This window comes from Nannospalax galili, unplaced genomic scaffold (assembly GCF_000622305.1).
Source record: "Nannospalax galili isolate Female #2095 unplaced genomic scaffold, S.galili_v1.0 scaffold872, whole genome shotgun sequence".
NCBI classification, from domain to species: domain Eukaryota; kingdom Metazoa; phylum Chordata; class Mammalia; order Rodentia; family Spalacidae; genus Nannospalax; species Nannospalax galili.
The window spans coordinates 1,231,018-1,253,899 of NW_008332654.1; the positions used below are offsets into that span (position 1 = coordinate 1,231,018).

At 37.5% G+C, this 22,882-nt stretch overlaps 1 pseudogene; it reads right to left on the bottom strand.

Moving 5' to 3' along the window:
- Positions 1-1,699: 1,699 nt before the first annotated feature.
- The window catches only part of LOC103729554, a 24,201-nt pseudogene continuing 3,018 nt past the window's right edge, over positions 1,700-22,882 (bottom strand).

Below are 22,882 nucleotides of genomic sequence, written 5' to 3' on the forward strand. Positions count from 1 at the left end.
GCACATTTCTTATCTGTTGGAAATATTTTTTTCATCAATGATTAGCAATAAAGCAACATCTTACTTTCCTTAAGCATTTTACATTTTATTGGGTATTCTAAACAATAGCAAAAAGATAACCAAGAAAACTATCTCCAAAACTATGAGGCTTTAAAGAGACCAGAATGAATTAAAAAGAGAAACAGGGTAGGGTCACTCCATAATGGGCAGCATCCTTGAAAAGAGCTTGCAGAGATAAAAAATATTTTATGCATGAAAGTAAGCTATTTGGCCCACCCACATATTTGAACCACAATCTTTCCCTCCACAAAGGCCTGTTCTCCTGTCTTGTCCCTACACTACCTTATTTGTTTTAACTCATTTGAGAAGAGCATGGAATCTTCTGCCTGCCACAGAGAAACTGGAACTGCCTTCACCAATGTAAGCTTCAGAATGTCAGTTATGAAAGGAACAAAGAATGAGATGATTTTTTTCTCATATTGTTTCACTAAATCTTTAGTCATCTTGGGCACATTATTTTTGTGTCAATTCCTGCCTTGTTTCCCTCAAGCTTTTCCTTTCATAACTCCTTCACAACTTTGTGTGAATCTTACCTTCTCAATAAAGTCTACCACAACTACCTTTTCAAATGTCTTAGCATCTTGAGGGGGCTCATGACTCATGACTAATTTTTTTCATTATTTTCTGTCCAAAATTCCTAATCTACGTTTGCTGTTTGGGATCCATCGCTTCTCACTAGAATGAAAATTTCATGAAAGCAAGGGTCTTTGCTTAGCTCAATGATGAAAATGTAAAGAAATATATGTTCAGTGGGAGTAAACAAATGAGTTACTTTTGTCTTCCTGTAGGTAACTCAATACTCAACAAGCATCACAACCTCTAACTATAAAATCTTCAGAAATGGTCAGTGAAAAATGTTAACACACATGCATTGACCACATGTCACAGAGAGGAATAGAACACCAGTAGAGATAGCAAAAGGCTGCTAAAAGTCTAAGGCTGCACTTACTAATAGAGCATAACAAATTACTGGGTTTTAGAAATTCAATTTAGCTCTCAACATGTGCTGTTTCGCCACCTGCGTACACAAGAGTCCCACCCACATGAGCTCTCTCGCCAGCTCCACCTTTTCCCTCCTCCTCATTAGCCAACACCTAATTACATACTAATTGGCTCAGAGAACACAAGCTTGTTATTGCACTAAAAACACTCAGAGCTCCCCCACAGACAGATTCTCATGAAAACCAAATATAAAAGGAGTTGGCTCCATGCCTGGCTTTCATTAGGACTAAGCTAGATTCTTCTAGGTTCTGGCCATACAGATAGGGTTTGCTTTCATGCTTCTGTGAAGACAATTTTTTCAGGGACACATTTCAATAGTTAGTACAAGGCAAATGGACCCAATCAGATTTGAGTCTCTCATATGCACAGCAATTTCTGAAACAAAGGACCCTTACAAATAACCTTGATCATTACATGACTGCTTCATTATTCAGAGACAGTCACAGTTAATCAGGAACATTTTTTCTATTAAACTTACCATTGTTATCCTTTTGTGATCCCTGGACATCAAGATGTTCCAACCGTAAGTATCTCAGATTAGATAAACTGACTGTAAATACATTAGAAATGTGAACATGCTCTTTTTACTGGACTCTTTTTTTTCTTTCATCGAAGACACAGCAAACAATTCCTATCATCACAGCACAGCTACGCGAGCTGTGACTAATGGCATCGAAGTCATAGGAGTGTGATTTGAGATGCGTTTTTTCAAAGCTTCAGATTTCTCTCCCCTAAGTTCTGGTATTGTAATTACCAGCGAGTACGGGTGCAGCCACCTGGAGGAGGAGATGGGAGTAAAGAACAGAATGTCCAAATAAGGACCACTCATGGTACATCGAGTTGGCTCCCACACTCCCCTGGTGTGGGAGAGGTGGAGGCGGCACCAGGGAGAAGATGCTAGGAAACAGAATGCACTATCAGGGCAGGCATAATTAGGAACAAGGGGAGATAGAAACCCACTAAGCTATATCTGGCTACCAAATGAGCCACTGACTAACTCCACTTGCATACATAAAGAAGATTTAGAGTCCTGGAGTGAATCCATGTACAAATTATTGTTGCTTTACTTTAAAGGTACTATGCAAGGGCTGAGATGTGGATTCCCTACTTGGAGACAAAGGAATTCTTTGAATGCTATCCAATCAAACTTAAGTGCAATGCAAACACATCTTATACAATATCTGCATTATTCCATTTATGAACAACTCCAGTGATACGAAACCTATTTAGCAATCCCATCTTCATTAGGAAATGTTTCATTGTACAAATGTATAGGAGATGATGAAATGGCAAAATGGCAAAACTAACCCCATTTTGCTCTTGCTGACTTTTGCTTCACCTTTTGTTTTTGCCTAGTCATTCCCATTGCAGCTAGCCAGCACAACAGCTCATGCAGGTAGTTTCAGGGAGTACATTGTTTCTACAATACTGAAAAACCTACAAGTAACCCCATAGCAGGTCTCGATAGCACATCCTCCCTCCCAGCTATTCCTGTAACTCCACTGAGCCCGTTGTTTCTGCATTCTGAGAAACTTGTTTTTCCCCTAATTGAAACTTTGTCTAGCTAAACACCTCTTTGTTAACTGACGTGCCCCTGGCCTGGTATAAGCATGGTGATCTGATGTAACTATAGTTATTGGCTTTGCCCCTGGTATGATGTAGCTGTGGTTTTACCTTTTATAAACCCTGCCCTGCTTCTCAGTGTTGAGAGTTCTTTTGGGCATCAGCCCCTTCTCTGACCACTGGCTATTACTGAAGGACTCCTAATTCAAACATCACTGTGTGGCATTCCTCTGTGCATCTTGCTCAGTATTACAATAGTATACAATATTCAGTACATGGTAAGGCCTCAATGATTGTTAATTGAATGAATAAATCCTGTTGCTGTTTCACCAAAGCATAGTGCCAGTTTTATGCTGAGAATCTCTTTGGTTAGTGTATTATCTTAGTTCTTAGTTGCAGACAATAGTGTCTAATTTATTTAGCTTAAACTAAAAGATTAAAAAATTATTTTATTTATTCATGGTCTGAACAAAAAGCTTCTGATTTAATCTTCCAGGAAATCCTCAAGCCACACCATATGATTGGCCTCTTATGTGAGTTGCTGCCCCTATCTGGACCCAACAGGTCAGTGTCAGAAAGTTCTGCTACCTGCTCTAGTACTATGTTTTGTTTCCTCTCACTGGAAGCGTAGTTATGGATGGTTATTAGCCACGATGTGGGTGCCAGGACTGAACCCTATCCTCTGCAACAGCAGTCAGTACTCTGAACTGCTGAGCCATCTCTCCAGCCCCTGGAAAACAATTCTTAAGAGCCCCGCCCCCAGCTGATCAAACAAATGCCCTTTAATGCAAAAGATTCAGCAGAAAGTGTAGAAGGAAATTTTCTCAACCCAATAAAGAGCATCTGTATTAGTTACTTTCCTTGTTTTTTGTTTGTTTGTTTGTTTGTTTGTTTCGCTGTGAGCAAATACCTTACAAGAAATCAACTTATGGAGAAGGTTTTATTATGGCTCACATTTTGAGCATACAACCAGCATAACAAGAAGGGTTGGCTACAGGAGTGTGAGGTCACTGGCCTCACATTGTTTCTGTGGTTAGGAAGCAGAAGGAAGAATTCTCGTGCTAGGCTTTCATCAGGACCCCAGCCCACAGGGTAGTGCCACCTATTTTCAGGGTGGGTCTCCTCTCTTAAGTTAAACCTTCCTGGGCACACAATTGTAGGCACACCCAGAGGTGTGTTTCTATACTGATTTTAAATCCAGTCAAGTTGATAATGAAGATCAACTCTTGCAATAGCTAAAACAACCAATAACTAATTTTATAATTGTGAGTAATGTTTGCGCCATAATACAAGAAACACAAAGATGTTGACCCCTCTCCCCTGCACTTACATTCAGCATTCTTTTGTTTTGTTTTGGGTTTTGGCTTTTTGAGATAGAGTCTCCCTGTAGCTCCAGGACTCAATATGTCCACCAGGCTAACCTCTATCTCACAGAGATTTACCTGCCCCTTCCTTCAGAATATTGGAATTAAAGGTTTGTGCCACCACACCTGGCATTTTCAACATTCTAAATGGAATTTCTAGTCATCCCAATGAAGCAAGAAGAAACAGGGTCTGAAGAGATGGCTCAGTGATTAAGAGCACTGATTGGTCTTTCATAGAACCTATGAACAGCTAACAATCATCTGTAACTCAGTTTCAGGGGCTCCAACACCCTCTTCTGATCTCTACGGGCATTGCACCTATATGTACGCATTACACTCATACACACAAGATAAAAATAATAAATAAAATATTTTTAAAAAGAAGAAACAAAGACATCAAGATTAGAAATAATATGAAGTTATATCTTAAGGACTCTTCCAAAAGATTAGAATAAACAAGTTCAGAAATTTTACAGAATAGAAGCTTAAACTATAAAAATCTATTGCAATTCTAAATACTAGTAGTTAAAATTAAAACCAGAAAATTAAGAAAATAACTGTATTTGTAACCACATCTAAAAGAATAAAATACTTTGCACAAATTTAATAAAAAAGAGCAAAATTTATATATTAGCAAACCTCAAAGCATCATGGAAAATGTTTGCATCTAAATAAATAAAAATTTATATTTACCAAAATATGAAGACAACAATCTTCTTACAATGCTTCTACAAATTCAACACAAATCTTGCCAAAATACAAGTTAGCACTTTAGTAGAAATTGAAAAGCTGAACCTAAATTTCCTATGCAAATGCAAAACAGTCTTTATAAAGGAGCCAAACTGTCTTTAAAGTGTGAAAGTCAGTGAGGCCTGGGGGAACACCCCTTTAATCTCAACACTCAGTAGGAAGAAGCAGGTGGATTTTTGTGAGATCAAGGCCAGCCTGGTCTACATAACAAGTTCCAGGCCAGCTGAGGCAACAGAGAAACCCTGTCTCAAAGAAACAAAACAAAACTAAACTAAACTAAAAAGAATAAAAATAAAAAAATCCAAAACCAAAACCAAAAATTAGTGAAAGTCAATACTGCAGAACTGATATGTTTTATGATTAACATTTGAGTAATATTCCATTATTTGAATACACTTCCAAACAGAATTTGAATCATTGGAAATTTCAGATGTTTCTATTGTTTATGTTTGCATGATATTTTCACAAATTTTGGCCTGTACCTTCAATATTTTAGGTAGTATATCAAGGATCTGAACTGAGGAGAAGAAACATGGATTTTTAGCAATTTTGAAACATATTACCAAATTAATTTTCAATAAAATTCTGAAAATGTATTGAGTATGTCTGCCCACTTTATTGACTCTAAGAATACACTTGATATCATAATACTGTCATATTTCCTAAAAATATCTCATTGTTTTGATTTGGTTTTTATAATGAGTTGAAGAATAACAATTTTAATTGTTTATTAACTATTAATTTTTTTGGAAAGTTTACTCTTTTTGTTTACCTACGTCTCAATCTGGAAATTCACCATGGTTTACAAAGTATTACTATGGTTAAAATGTTATATTCTACATTATTAAATTTCTCTGCTGGGAATTTTCCACTACATTCATTTTGGAGAAGAATGGGTCCTATTTCATAGGCTTCAAATGAGAAAGTAAGTTATATTAGTTATTTTTCTGGTTGTTGGAACAAAATATGTGACATGGGTATCTTAAGGTAGGAAGGGTTCACCCTGGTTCACGGTTTGAGGTACGGTCCACCATGGCCAGGAGACTTGACAGAGCATGAGGCAGCTGCTCACGTTGGTCTGTAGTCAGGAAGAGAACAAAGGCAGAGTTGGTGTACGACTTCGTTTCTCCTTTTTATTTAGCCTGGGACCCCAGCCCATGAGATGGTGCTGCCCCCATTCAGGGTTGGTCTACTCACCTTCAACTCCCTGGAAACACCCCTTTTCTGAAAACACTCTCACAGAGATACCCAGAGGTTTATTTCCTAGGTGATTATAGATCGTGTCAGGTAATATTCCTTCCTGATAATGAATATTAACTGTCACATACATTAAAAATGGTTAATGCAGTTACTAGCACATAGTATGCCACTGATGTTAACTACTTTTTATTATTGACAATATTAATATCCACAAATAAGATGAAATCTGTCTAAAGCACGGCCCCTTGTCCTTTGGTAGGGTATGAGAGTTGTCTATAACTTCACCTTCTGTCCATGTGGCTATTTCTTTAAAATCTCAGGTATCCTATTGGGAGAGTGATTACAAAGCCTAAACAGTCCAGGAACTGGAGGTCCTGTATCTAGCAAGCTTTGCATACCCGAAGTAGGACTTTCTCTTATTAAAGTGATGGGATATATTGAAAACCAAACAAAATACATTAATAAAACAACAAAACTTCTGCATGCATCAAGCTGTGGGAGGTACAGGGATCTCTCAGGTGCCTCAGAAGCTTTAGTAACAGAATCCAGTGACCTGGGAGTGCAAAGTTCCCCTCTCTACCTCCTCTTCCTCTTTCTCCGCTCTTATCTTTTTTAAAATCTTTGTATATGTGCCCCTCATTCTCAGTTCTCATAACATTCTGCCTATTTATCTACTCTGTGTTCAGCTATGTGAACTGAGGTTGTGATTTTTCATGATGAGTATGTCCTCTAAGTCTTAAAACCATCAGGAATATTTAAATTGTTTTCCTGCCTTCTTTCAGATCGTTGATCCTCTTCTCACTGCTCTTGTATTGTTTTTGAATAAGTCATCTTCGGGAGGCTGTATCAGGGCTTGCTGACAGGATGGTAATTTTAAGACACTAATGTCAATGACTGATTTTTGTAATTTTCAAAATACTAAGATATTACTCAAGTGCTTTACCCAAAGGAGGGATCAATAAATAATAAGTTGATGAGTAAATGAATGACTGAAACTCCTCCTCTCCCTTCCTCTCTCTGTCTCTCATCTAAAACAGCTGTCACAATTTTTCATCCTTTCATTTCCTGGGAGACATTTCCCTCCGGAATTTTGCTTTTCTATTATGTTTCAAACCTGTAACCTCTGGACAAGCAGGGTTGCGGGAAGGCAGTGCTGACATCTGTTTACATCCTACTCTGGAAGAAGTACCAGGTTGCTTTTGTAACATATAAAATTGATGACTCTCTAGGACACAATGACAAACACAGTTCATATAGCACAGGTCACTGCTACTCGTTGGCCAGTTTCCATGCCTCATAAGTTAGATTAGATTCTTGCCTCCTTGGTGACCCAAACTTCTCAGGCAGAATTGATTATTTCTCTCCGTTCTAGCACTTTTCTCTTACAAACCATGAGCACAGATTTTATCTTCTACTATATTGTATCTCTGACCCCTCAACTGAAGGTGAAGGACAGGAATCATATCTTATTCATTTGTTTCCAGAACCTAACATTTGTTCAGCAAACAGAACACCTAATGGATAAACTACGAAAACAAACTAAAAATTATTTTCCGTGGCTATTTGTTGCTAGGGTCTTCATGACTCAAACTTTTGGTAACACTGCTTTAATCCAGCCTTGCTTCTCCCCTGTGACTGTTGCCATCTTCTCACCTCAGTGTCAAAGCAAACTAATACAGGATTCACAAGTTTGTTATTTATGTGATTAGGAAGAAAACCAGGGCTTGAAGAAGTTCTAAGATCATTCAGAGTAAATCAGGACCATTACTATCAAGTTCAAAAGGGTGAACAATCCCAGAGTAACAAGCAAAGCAGTAAAGGCTTAGGAAAATTTTTTGCAAAGTATGAATTGTTATCTTCTTAGATATATAAGAAACATACACAAATATCAGGCAAATATCAGGAACCAAGAAAGTACCCAGCTTTTCAGCCTTCAAAATTCTCTGGCACTTTGGAGTAAATGCTATGCTGATGAACCTGCTTTTCAAGATGGTGTCCAATATAGTTCTACCTACATTCTTCCAAGCCCTGTCTTTCAGCAGATGCTTCCTCAGTATGTAGCAAGCTAGAATATTTTACATACCATACCATTCTTTTCAAAAGGACTTTTGGGGGAGGGGGAGTTGTTCGGAGAGGTCTAAAGTACTTATCACCAGTTTCCTTCAAAAATGATATCTTAGATAGCTATAATGCATTGTTGAAACCAAAAAAATTGGCCATTGAATTTGCTACTTCAGTAACCTTGCACAAACCCTTGCTTTTGTTAGTAATAATGCCTATGCTTAGTCTAGCTCAGGTATTACCTCCTTTTAATTGTCCTATTTTAGCCTTTAAATACAGTTCCTTTGGCACTTAATACACATCTCTCACACAGGTATCTTATTTTAATGATCTGTGCCTTCTCCTACCATGGACTATGAGCTCCTTGATGGAAAATGTAATATGGATGGAGAAATTGATTATTTAAGAGGTAATGCCTTGAATACTTGGGGGTTGTTTATACAAGGTGAACCCGAAAAATGAGAGAGAAATGGAGAGAGATGTTCACACTGGGGCTCTCTATTAGGTTTAGTACATAGGGGTTGCTTCTTCTCCAGCAACCTTCCACATTTTCTAGACTGCCTACCCAGGCCTATACTCTTACCCCTGTACAGAGCATTTGACAAGCATCTATCTAGACAATCAGATTTGTTCCAGAGCATGTTGATCATTTTAGAGATTGTCACCTTATTTAATCCACCTTAAGTAATGCTCCTTTTAGAATTCCACTAAGAAAAAAGTTTTGGATCGTTTCTTCTGAACATGTGATGGAGAAGTTAGTAAGAGGATGTTACATTAATAAGTCTCCTATTGGCCAGTGGAATAACTTGGCTCTGCTGGAAACCATCAAAATGATCAGTTGAGAGAAAGATGTCCACATTGCAAAGCGTGAATCCAGATGGATTCTTGGGTGAATAAATTATTTCTTTTGCTAAAGCTATTTGGGGTTGGTAATTCTTAAAAGACAACCATGAATGAAATTCAAATGCTCTGCTTAGAGTAGGGTCCATAGCTAATGAACATTTAGTCTAGGCCTGGGATGCAAGGGGTCAGGGGAGGAGGCATATGTAGATGGAGGCAGTGACTTCTGATGCTGACTGTACTCTCCTTATGGGCAGCCTGGAGATGAAGATGATGGAAGACCTCTTCTGAGATGTTTCATCAGGTTGGGCTACTACTAATAAATGTGAAAATCCAAAAAAAAAAAAGGCAGTAAACCAAAGCAGTTTGCATTCGTGAATTTAAAACATGAAGTATCTGTTGCTTCCACGTGAGTCTACTTGACAGAATTAAACTTTTGGGAGGCCAATCAGCAGTTAAATCAGTGGTCATGCCTCTTAGGTGTCAGTGTATCACCCCTTCCTCCCCGAGTTGAAAATTCAAGCCCTAACTTCACATTTCCTAGCAGATATGAAAGACCAGATAACATGACTCCATCATCACAGATAATTTAGAGATTCTTCTCTTCTCCAGAAAATTATCAGAGACAAGCAACGATGAGCAATGTTCTGAGACAGATGCCATATGGTGGGAAATTTGTCATACATCAAATGTGATTTAATGACTGGTCATTCGGGAAGTTAAATATCTCTCTATGTATATTTTTACATTAAAATGACAGTGTAGATGAAAAAAAACTCCTTTTCCAAAGGAACAAATATGTCCATGTATAGTCAGACAAAATGGAAAATGTTTTACTGCAATATTTTTTGGGGAAAAGATTCACAAGCCTTCTTGTGCTACTTCTATCATGAATTTTTACACACATTAACATTTTAAAGTATTTAGGTCTAATGCTTAAGGGCACATTTTTGTAATGGACATTTTACAGTTTGCTTTTTTGTATGTAAACATTGGAAAGAATTTATAAACATTTTCTAATTTAAAATATGTAAAACTCTTAAATTTTACAAAACTTTCATGTATCAAGGTGCCATTTCTCTTTCATTGCAGAGCTGTTTATAAAAATTCATTCCTTGAAAAATTTCTATCCTTTTAGTACCATAGTATTTGTGCTGTATTCCCTTTTAAAATATTAAATACATAACAAGGTGGGTGATTCTGCATACTAATGTCAGAACTCTTCCGATTTTAATCTTCTGATTAAGAGCTGGTTTCCCAACCAGATTTCTGCTTAAAGTTTCCACTTAAGATATAGAACTCTCTTTTTTAAAAGCCTGCTAAAGATGCTCAGGTTGGAGAGTTGTCTCATAATTCAACTTCTCAGGAGCCCTTAACATAGTGGTTGACAGCATGCACATTTAAGATTTAGGAAGAACTGGCTTTGAGTCCTAGTTTAGCATGTTCTCGCTGCGTGACTTTCCAGTTCCTCACTTCCTGATCCCTCAGGTCTGTGGTATAGTATCTAGCATGAAGACTGATGGAGAAAAAAATAGGAACAACAAAAAGCAAAAGAAATAGAACAGAAGACAAGGATCATAAATAAGGACAGGAGATGTGAGAAAAGAAAGAAAATAGAAAAGGGAAAAGCAATGGGGCTTTGTCCTCTCTATCAACCAATTCATAATCCTGATTCTGCACGAAGAATCTACACCAAGCACGAACTTCATTATCCCATTAAGGGTCTTCCATTTCTGTGAATCCCAAGATACTTCTCAAGGGATCAACCTCATGGTGGAGAATGGACAATCATTCCTAACTCCAATAGGAACTCAACTCTAAATGAGTTTTATCTTCACTATTTTCAAACATCCTTTTTCTGATTTATTAAGCCATTCACATTTTCTGAAAGAAAAATTGGTGTACAGTTAAAGAATTAGAGTGGATTTGAGGATATTGTTTTGCTAGTTTGAATAGCTACTAAGCACTCAGTAGTAGAAAATGATTATGGCATAACTACACATTGATTCTCTTTTAAAAGCACATGATTTTTCTAGTGAACAATTTAAGACTGCCCTGATCAGAGACATTATGGACTTGAGGCATTTGACTTGAATTTGCATAAGGATTATAGGTTTATTGTTTGATTATTCACTCTTATAGGCCAGAGGCATATTGTTTCAAGCATCATATTTTACAGAAAATAATGTAATAGATACCATGCTGCCAGCACCCAGATTTTAGAGATGTTATGTGACCGACCACATATGTTCAAATTTTCCAAGAAAAAAAGAGAAAATGTACAGGTCCACCTGAACCCCACCTATAGTTACTATATTGAAATCAGCATGCTACTAACTTTCCATGAAGGTATGTGTTTACAAACAGTCTCCCATTCTTTAATGTTCTTAAACAGTTCATTAAGAAATACCCCACAGGGCATAGTCTTTTTGAACTTGATTTTCTCCACATTTTTTTGTTTTGAGTTTTATTCATGATGGTACACACACACACACACACACACACACACACACACACACACACACACTGCATCCTACATCCTGATCCCTTGCACTCAAATCAGCTCAATTCTCCAACTTAATTTGTTAGATCCTCCACAGGCTGTCCCCACTATCACCTTGCTCCTGGCCTCCTGATCTGCCTGCTACAGACCCACTTACTACCCTGGTAAGATCCCACCCATTACACCTTGACTTCCCTGTAACCAGAGCAGCTCTACTCTCTCTCCACACTCTATCCCCTTTCTAGCCTTGGGCCCAGCCTCACTCCTGCTCTTCTGCCTCAGATCTTTGGACTAGTTTCCTAACCCAGAGTAGCTTAATCTTCTAGGGTAACTTGTTAGACTCCTCCACAAGCTGTTTTCCCCAGCTGCCCTTGGTCTCCTAATCAGCTTTCCTCAGACCTGCCTACCACCCTGACAAGTATACCATATACCACCCATCAAAGAAGCCTCCTTTTGCAATAGATGGAGGTTATTACAGAGTTCCACAACTGATCACACATAGAGAACATATGCCTGAGAGATGCCCAGCCATAAGTGACACATCTACAGTGGAGCCTCTACACCTAAGGCTCACGGAACATAGTGGAATAGGGGGTAGAGAGAATACTAATATATTTCTCAAGGCTCACCAGTGAAACTTCTTCATACAATAAGGTGCAATGCACACAGAAGGGCACAACTGGTAAGTTTTAGAGAATAAGAGATTGCAGCATGTGTGTCCATAGATAGGCATCCTATATTAAATCCCACCCACCCATGGCTCAGGGACCATTGTGGAAGAGGGGGTGCAAAGACATAAGAGCCAGGGTTGGTGCATGAACATAAGGAAACAGAGACCTTCAGGACACTGGAAACTTGCTCATATGAACTTGCAGCAATGCTGAACATGCACAAGACCCATGCTAACTCAATCAGACAAAATCCTAGCATGGAAAAGGGAAATGGGCAGCAGGCCCCAACCCTAGTCAAAAAACTATTGGCAGCTGATTACTGGAGGTGAAGAAGTAGATCTTCTTTAAGGGAGTGACTCTAGATCAGCTGAGTGGACTCCAGTGGATGAACTTGTACTGAGGGGCATCTGGGTACAAATGCTTGACCAGATAGGACTTAACATATATGACAGAATGCACGAAATCCACTGGGGTGGGGGCTAACTAGGGGGCGGGTTCAGATGGAGCAGGGAGTCTAAATTTGATTAAGATCTATTATATGCATAAAAACTCAATAAAAATATTTTTAAAGTTCGGAAACTTTATAATTGCTAGTTTAAATCTATTTACATTAGTAAGGTTTATTTATATATTTGAATTTATATTACTAGATCTTTTTGGTGTTTTTATTTAGTGTTTGATTTTTTTTCCTTCATTCCTTCTTAAGTTCTATTGGTCAGAACAAGTTTTCATTTTTCTTTTTTGCCCTCTATTAATTTGGATGTTACATCATCTACTTTTTTTAGTGTTTGTCCGTAAATACCTTAAAAAACATGTGACTTAAAATGTCTGGAATTAATAAAAACATCATCTTTTTTATCAACTATGACCTAAATTATTATCATTTTTTTGTATTTTTGAGACAGGGTCTCTCTGTAGCCCCAGCTGTCCTGGAACTCACTATGTAGATCTAAATTAATTTTTAACCCTGATCACCAACCTCACTATACCGTAAGTTATTTTCAGTATTTTGATTCCACCTTATTTTTAAGTGTGCTATTTTATTCAGAAATACCTTTTCCTGCACGGGTCAGTTCCTCTTTAGATTGGCCCTTGGATAGGTTATTTTGTTGCAGTATTTTCAGCCTTCTCTGGAGTCTTCCTTTTCTCTTTCTGTATTCAATTTCATAGCAGTCATGTTCTTAGAGCCCAGGTTTTCTCAGTGTGTTTCAAAATAGCTTTATTCCTTTCCTACTTTTCTTTTGTTTTTTCATTTTTTTTATTCTTAAGGGCCTTTTAAAAATGTTATTTTTAATTGAATTTTTGTGATTTTCATACACTAGAGTTTGGTGGTACTCTAGATCCCATCTCCTATTCGCACCTCCCTCCATTGCCGCCCACCCAATTTAATTTACTTTCTCTCTCAAAAACACAGTCCAGGCAGGAGAAACCTCTCTTCAAGCTATTGGTCAGGGTAGTCCAAGAGATTCCCAAAGCAACACAGGCTATTGCTACACCTTTCCTACTTTTCAATGATGTAGCTGGATTTAGTGCCTTAAGTGCAGATTTATTTTCCTTTATATTGAGAAGATATTACTATATTGTCATCTGGCTTTTATTTTTATTAAAAAGTTTTCTCAAATTATATTTTTTTCTGTGTGAGTAATTTGCTTCTTATTTTTCTAAAAATTTTCTTTTCCTTGAGTGTTTAAAAATTTTCCTAGAAATCACTTGACTTGGATTTTTAACAATGTTTTACTGAGCTTTTTATATTTCATACAACAGTTCTTAATCACATTTAGACCCCCTCCCCCATCCATACCCACCCTATGGCTCTCGTGTGTTCTGCCATACGTGTTAAGTCCTATCCAGTCAAGCATTTGTATCCAGGTGTCATTCAGTGCAAATGCATCCACTGGAGTCTAGTCAGCCCATCCAGAGATCCTGTGTAAGGCATACTCTCCCTCTCCCAGTTGTCATCATTCTCCAACAGTTCCAAGACTAGGGCCAGCCTGCCACCCATTTCCCTCGCTCCACTCTGGGCCCTCGTCTGATTGAGTTGGTGTGGGTCCTGTGATAGATGCCACCATTGACACAAGTTCACATGTGCAAGTTTCCAGTGGCCTGAAAGTGTCTGTTTCTCTATGTTCATGAACCAACCTTGGCTCTTAAAATCTTTCTGCTACCTCTTCTGCAATGCTCTCTGAGCCGTGGGTGGGAAAGGTTTGATATAGGGGTCCTATCCAGGGAAACACACTCTGCAGTGTCTTCTTTAAAAAACTTGGCCAGTTTGGCCTTCTGTGTGCGTCACACTCTGTTGTATAAGGAAGCTTCACTGGTGAGAGTTGAGGGATGCACTAGTTTTCTCTCTACCCCCTGTTCTGCTATGTTCCATAAACCTTAGGTGTAGAGGTTCAACTATAGATATTTCACCTAAGATTAAGCATCTCTCTGACATATGTTCTTTGTGTCTAACCAGTTGTGGGATTCTGCAGTAGTTTCCATCTGTTTCAAAAAGAAGCTTCTTTGATGAGTATATACTTGTGGGTGTACGGTATACTTGTCTGTAAATGTAAGGATCTGTATTTAGCATATGATAAGAAATTTCATTTATCTAGAGATATGACAGAGATAGGATTTCCTCTAGGATCTATGACCTCTCCAGTTATGTGTATTTGACTGTGTTTACAGTGCCACCCATGAGTTCACGCTCATTGAAAGGGCTTTAGGTCCAATTAGATAGCTGTGCATTATTCCCCAGAAACAGTGCCACTATTGCACCAATAGAGGTAGTTTACTGTGCCAGTCATTATGGTTAGAAAATCAATCAATGATTTGGATGTTTTATAAAATTTCTTCTGCTTGGGGCCTTTTTTGTTTTGTCCACTTTCTTTAAGATTTGTGAGTTTCATAAAATCTGGAAGGGATGTGGATATTTATCTTGAAATATTGTTGCTCTGTCCTTATAGGTCAAATGTGATATAAATCCTGACTTTTTATTCTATTGCCAAATCTCAACTTCTTGTTCATCTCTTCCGTCTTCTCTTAGCACAGTCTGAGAGCTCACTGTATCCCAATCTATTTCCTTATACCTTTATCAATACTTTTTTACTAAGACTTAACTTTGTCAAGCTGTTGGGCTTCAAATAATGTTCCAATGACATTTTGATTTATTATTTCTATGATCTACATCCAGGGTAATTTCCTCTGAACCATCTTTCAGTTTACCACTTTCTCTGTAGCCATTATCAATATACTGAGCACTTTAGCTAAATGCCTTCATTTAAAACTTGGTTTAAATCTCTAATGTTCTATTCTTTCTACTTAACTCATCAGTCATTTATTTTGTTGAATTTTTGCTATTTTCATGCAATATAATTTGATGGTATTTAGATTCCCTTCTTTATCTGCACCTCCTCTTAATGACCCTGCCCATTTTCATGGCCTATAGAGTCTAATTGTAAGTTCATCCACTAGAGCCTGGTTAACCTACCAAGTGTCCCATCCTTGAAAGAGACTGACTCTCCACCTCTTGGCAGCCATTGGTTGCCAAAAGTTCCTTAAGGTTGAGTTGGGGTTTCTTACCCACTTCCCCATGTCTATGCTTAGATTTTGTCTAATTTTAGCTTACATGGGAATTGTGCACGTTCTCACCATTGCTGAGAGTTCATATGAGTAACTGGCCAGCTATCTGGAAAACTGTTTCCTTGTATTCATCCACCACCTCTGGTTCTTTCCACCCCCTCTACGGCCATGTTTCCTGAGCCATGAGAAGCAGACATTTGATACAGGTGTCCTATTCATGGATAAGCACTCCGCAGCCCCTTGTTCTCTGCACACTGGCCAGTTCTTGGTTTATGTGTTAGTCACTATCTGCTGCATACGGAAACTTCTCTGGTGAAAGTTGAGAGATGCATTAATCTATGAAATTCACAGGTAAATGGGTGGAACTGGATGCAACCTTCCTGAATGAGGTAACTCAGACCCAGAAAGACATATGTCACAAGTTCTCTTTCATAGCTGGATCTTAGCTTTGAAATCTTAGATATGCATGTATGTTTCAATTTGAAAACCAGAGACATCAAGAAACTAATAAAAGGCCATGGCAGAGAGGAGGCTTTCTGGGAATGGTGGTAGAATGCAGTGATATGAAGGGGGAAAAGGGGAACATTAGAGTAGGAAGGGAAATGGGAGGGCAGGGAAGAGGAGGGAGTATGGGGAGGGATAAGCAACATTAAAAGACTTTAGAAAAATATGGAAACCTACCACCATAAAAGCTTCTTAAAGTATATACATTGAAAAAAAGATTAAAAGGAGTTATAACAGGGAACCTTGCCCCTTCTAGATATCATAAACTACTGGGAAAAAAAACAACCTCAATGCTAGGAATAGACTACTTCTCTAGAAACTGTTGACTATAGGCTATCGAGCAGTATTGACCATTGCCCCTGCACTTGAATACCCACCAGAATTTGATGCTAAGTCCCTATTCTTGAAAACACTACATACATAAGCTATAGAACAAATAAAGAGAAATCAAGTTGGTGCTGCCTTCAGAGCCTCATCTCCCCTAGCATAGTGCTGCAAGGTGCTATTCGTTCTAAAGGAAGGAAAAAAATACTCATCAACCTCACCCAGCTGTGAATCATGTGAACTACAGCAGCAACTGGTCTGGAAAAATACACCCACTGGTACAATAATGGTGCAAATATAATGGGTAACCAACTACTGTCTAATTGGATTTAAGGTCTGCTTCATAGGATGGAGCCCATACCTAACACTTATATCAGGCTTAGAAATCTGAAGCTACAGGACACAGGTGAGAGCCTACTACTAGTTATCTACTAAATAGTTATTGTATTAAACTGACTCCAATGAGTTGTTACACCCATAGAATAATGTATCTCATCAATAATTTTAAATATAATTTTTTGTTTGTCACTACATTCTATTGCTTAAATTGTTGAGTGATTAATCTCAAATTTGTTCCTTTTCTGAAACTGTATTCATGATTGATTGTTGCTTATGTATTTTGTAATTTTTGATTATGATTTTATGTTCATTGTGACTTGTTTTTCACTTTGTGAAATCTTTGCTTTGAATTATGCTAGTGTTCCTCCTAAGTGACTTTGGTTTTGGTTTTGTTTTTCTCCTAGCCACTCCAGGATCTTTTGTTAGATTTTTGGCTTGGGAACTAGAGAATAATATGAATAATATAAAATGAGATTCAAAACTCATAAGACTCACAGACCTGAGCATCAATTTTTCATTAGTTTTTCTCTCATACTTAGATAGGAATAAGATTGATAATCATTTTCTTCAGTCAATGTTTTAGAGATCCCTGTTTAACCAAGACTTCAGCTAAATTTTAAATCTCATATAGACTCGAGTGTTTAGATGTTACCCTCAGGCATAAAGTAATATCAGACTGTTCAGTAACTATTTTTATTTTCTTTTTATCTTTATTTCTGGCAATTATAGATTGCCATTAACTGGCAAACTCAGCTATACAATAAACTTTATTAAATGTACTACACTTTATTTGTCATTGAAAGGTTATGGCATTGGGGTAAGTCAATTATAATCTTGAGGGTGGTGTTGTCACAAGCTCTGTTATTCTTCAGTCCAATTCTCAAGAAAAAAGCAGGTCTGAGAGTTCAACTGTGATTTAGAGATAGGCTAGGTATCTTCTACCACACTCTGGACTCTGTTGTCTTGAATTCAGAAGTTTATAATAGATTCTTCCTCCAAAATTTCATCTATCCTAGAGAGAAATGTGTCAGAACTGTTTAAGATATAAATTTATAGTCTGAAACCAAGATCCACTCAATCAAAAGATTTACAAGTGGAGGCTGGATATTACAAGTATTTTCCAGGAAATTTCCATTTTGCTTTGCTTTTGGAGGCAGGGTTTCATGTAACTTAGGCTGGCCTTGAACTTGCTATGTAGCTGAAAAGTATCTTGAACTCCTGATATACCTCTCTCTCAAGTGCTAGAATTGTAGCTACCAAGCTCCACACAGTTTCTCTAAAATCAATTGCATAACTACTGGCTTACAGATGTCATTCAACTTCATCACCATTCCTCTAAGGATTCAGTACATATTCTTTGTTTTCAAAAATCTATGTCATTTAATTCAATGTCTCACATGTGCTAAGTGTCTTTAAATGTTTTATTGTTGTTGAGAAGATGGGTAAGTTGGGTCATGAATCATTCAAAACAAGAGCACTTAGAGACTGCTATATATAACACATGGTTCCAACCAACTCTTCTCTAACTATGAGCTAAACTTTATTTAAATTTAAATTATGAAAGCTAGCTATTTATTATTTACCAAGCTAGAATCTCTGTATGAATCTATATGACATAACACATATATTGCATTCTTTAAATCAAATTCATCATTATGAACCATTAACAGGTAAATCATACCTCTCACAAGCCTCCATTTCCCTCTTAAAGGCACTCACCTTGAAAACATGCTGAATATAAGAATATTTGATATGCCATCCTTAAATCAGACAGAACAATTACAGTGGCCCTAGAACAAAATTCTTCCCATAACAAGTAACAATCTTCTCTCCCATCTGTTCTTTCCAAAGAGAAGCATTAATAAAAAGAGAGAAGTATGCTCGCCTCAAGGAAAGCCAGGGGTGCATTTTCTGTTTACCTGAAAATTGAAATCAAGACATTAAAGTTAACATGTAGTATCACTGGCGACCAGGATGAAGGCAGGCAAAATAAATTTGCTGTGGTCACTGTTCTTAGTGGACGTTACTTAGTGTTGTTGCTACTCTGGGGACTTTTTATTCTGGTTTGCTCCAAATGAGTTAGGGGAGAATACTGGTGACAAATTCCAAATACTGGTGTCATGCTTAAGGTGGGCACGTAATCATCTAACCATATGGGAATGAACAAAATTCCATGATGGAATCTCAGAAATGATAAGGAATCTATGAAACTACGAACTAGGTTAGGAAAGCCAAATACCAAATGCAGCTCTTACCATATGCCAGGTTCCTTTAGCACTTTCTTTTTTCAAAATGTAATTGTTACCTTTTATTATTACACAGTATAGTTCAAAAAATGCTATTATTGTTCCCTTAAATGCTCTTTATGATCTGGAATAAAAGCATACTTAGAACACACAAACATCAAGCTGAAATATCTTCTTGAACTGAACCATTACTATAAAGTGTTATAGGGTTTTTAATTTAATTTAATTTAATTTTTGAGGGTTCCTGATAATGCTGCATTCTGAACATATGAAGGGTACAAAATGATTTTTTTTCCAGAATATTTCAAAGGATGGTGCCAGTCTATCATCGTCTACAAAGCACCTTCACATACTGTTACTGTAGTTCATTTTGTCTCTTAATTAAAGTAAGATACCATATGTCCACAGTTTTGGCCTGTACAGAAACCAGGGGAAAGAGGGTCCCCTAGAAAGTTCTCAGTCTTATTCGTAAAAGAATTGAAGAATGGACCCAAACAACAGAAAGTAGACAGATTTACAGAGACCTATATGACTGTGGCTGGTCAGAAGTTCTACGAAGTTCTGTAGAGTTCTACAAGACAGGATTCCAGGCAGGAAAAATTCACTACCCCATTAATGGACCAAGTATTCCACCCATCTATTTATCATAATTTAAAGTGAACCTGCCTTCCTTGGGTGGTTCTATCACCAGGTGATTGATGAGTGAGATTGGAAAGGTAAGTCCTCAAACAGATAAACTAGGGTTTTTATACTCTTCACCAGTTAAACTTATGGGGCTTTTTTCTACTCAAACATTCCTCCCTCTGAAGAGGTAACTCTAAAATCCTTGAGGGATTAGATAAGAGCTCCCAAATACTTTTGACATTTTTGGCCTTTGCTCACAGTCCCAAGGACATTTTTATTTTTAGCCAAGAAACTGGCTACATTTCTTTGCGATCTTTTCATTCTAACTGCCTAGGCAATTCCTACCTCTTATTCTTATCACATTATCCTCTGAAGAGGTTACTCAAATTGCTGATAGTGAATCGGGACACAGACCCCTCTGGCTTCTTCCATGCTGAACAGGGACTCAGGGTGAAGCAAGGGGTACCCCTTCAGTGGGTCTATCTAAAAGACTCCCAAATTGCATAACTCAACTTAGTAGGGAGAAAAGAAAATCCTTCCCTGGTGCCTAGGAGATGTGAAGGAGAAGTAAAGGCAAGAGTAATTAGCATTACAAGTTCTAGACAGGGAACTAGAAAAAAGTCAGAACAAGGCAAATTTCAAATGTTCATATGAGAGTCCACTGGAATTTCTTGACAAGAGCTTTCCGAAAGCATCCCTCTATTGGGTTCCCCCTCATTTTCCTTTTGTCTGGCAGGCTGGACTTGAGAGTGATGAACTCAGGATTTGTTTTCAGGCACTTTGATAACTGTTAGAGTGGCTAGAATCGGTGTTGGTTCCCTCTCAAAGGCTTCTAGATAGGGGAAGAACACAAATTTAGCCATCATTTTAGAACAACAGTGGGTAGTTTTCCTTAGCTACAGGTGGGCACTACAGTATTGCAGACCAGGATTTGAAGTCTTAGATCTGAGCAGCACTTTCTGATTAGAAACAAAATCATCAATGAGAAATAATTGTCTAAATAGAATTTTATATGGATTTAAGTCTTATATCTGGAACATATAATCCCTTGAACTCTAAGGAAAGTATAACCAAAGGGTTATAGTTTTTAAATAAGATGTGTGATAATGCAAAATAAAATAAAAATCTGTTAAAACAGAAAGTAAATTTTGCTTTAATGGCTATAGAAAAGCAATGGTTTTGTTTTCTTCTTCTTCTTCTTCTTCTTCTTCTTCTTCTTCTTCTTCTTCTTCTTCTTCTTCTTCTTCTTCTTTTAATACATCTCTTCTGGCAGCAAGTGGCAGTAAGCATTTAAGCACTGTGCCCTGAAAACCTGTACTTTCTGTTTGTGTGAATCACTTGAAACAGAGACCAGACACGTGGAAGAAAAATTATTCTAAATATCTTTAATACGTCTCCCTCTCAAAAGGCACAATATTAATGGACTCAAAATCCTTCTGATGGTATTTTACAATTATTTTTCTTCACTGACACTGGATGCTTTGAATTTTCTCTAAAAGACAATCAACGAAAATTGGGATTCGGGAGACAGCTCAGTGGTTAAGAGCACCCTGACTGTTCTTGCAGAAGACCTAGGTTGGCATCCCAGCACCCATATGGCAGCTAACAACCATCTGACTCCAGTTCTAGGGGATCCGATGCCCTCTTTTGCCCTCAGCAGGCACTGTACGACACAGGTGCTATTACACACATGCAAGCATAATTCAAATTCACATTAAAAAATAAAAATAATAAAAAAGAGAATCAATGAAAATGCAAACATTCTCTGAGGTTCAATTTTCACTACTCCAGGTAGCAAAATGGAAGTTCTATTGTGGTGACAAAATGAATTTCAATTCCTTCCTGTTAGTTTTAAATCATATTTATATTAAATCAGATTTAACTGGATTTCCAAAAAATATTAGTTGCCACATATTTTAGAACTTTAAGAAAGCATTATATACATGTAATTAGTTCTTATCTTAAAATAGATATATGCATATATATGTTTATGTATCTTATCTTTACTGAAGTCCATTTTTTTCCCGGCTACATGTAAGAAATAAGACTAAGGACCAATGCTGGCTTTCTTCCTTTATGATTCATTACGTTGGGTCTTTTTTCGTTCAGTGTGACTGCACCATTCTCATAATAACCACACAAAAGAAACACCTACAAATAGGCTTCTGCCAGGAAGCTCGCACTTTAAGTTAGACTCTACCAAAGTGGCACTACCGCATGATAGGCATTGAACTTTGGTTTTCTTGTTTCGAGTTTGTCAGTTCTATACTATTATTTTTCTCCTGTAGGACAGTGTGTCATCACAGGGTAAGACTGAGAGACTACTTGCAGTTGTTCGCAGTAACAAGGTGGACTTAATTTTCAATAGCTGATATAAACCAACTTGAACAATACTCAACTAGAGCCACATTTGGTCACGTTCAAATACGTCCAAAAACACTTTGCTACTATGTTTCCTTTTTTAACTGATTTTATGTTAACCTTATTAAACTATAGCAAGTAAGATTGTAAAGATTTTTTATAAAGTGTTTTTACAGGACTGCTATGTTCAAATGAATATATTTCAGTTTCCAAAATGCCGTTAGTAATGTCTTTTCTACGAACATGGATGGCAAAATAAAGAGACACAGAATGGGGTCAGTAAGATGTTTCTATTTTCAGTGAATAGTACCAAAGCACACGTTATGTGTGGGCCATGAAGAAAAGCTCACAAAAATATTCAACAATTCATGCCCAACTTGAACTATGCACAACTTCTCTTCAGAAAGATCCAGAGGCTTGAGAAGACACATTTTCCTAATCACATGCTTCATGTAAAAGAGACTGTAGAAGCTACTTATATGCTTGGTTTTAACTGCAAACCCATATTTTTTAAAATGTGAGGCAATTAAGCAAAGGGAAACAAGACCAAAATACTTCGTAAACGAATTCCACCTGTAGCCTCTGTACTGTTTACCATTCAGTGAGATAAAACGTCCAATAAAATATAAAATGCAGCATATGCAATCATGTAATCTAGAAACTGTTCCTCATAACTTACTGCAAATTGCACTTGACAGTCCACAACAACAATGGAAAGCTTCCCCCTTGTTTGTTTGCACAGTCCCTGAGCCCCAAACTGAAGATGAAATCACCAGTAAAATGACCAGGAAACAAGGGCAAGAATTAACATGTGGGACCTCATTAAACTAAAAAGCTTCTGTACATCAAAGGAGACAACCAAGGAAACAAACAGAAAACCCACAGAATGGGAGAAAATCTTCACCA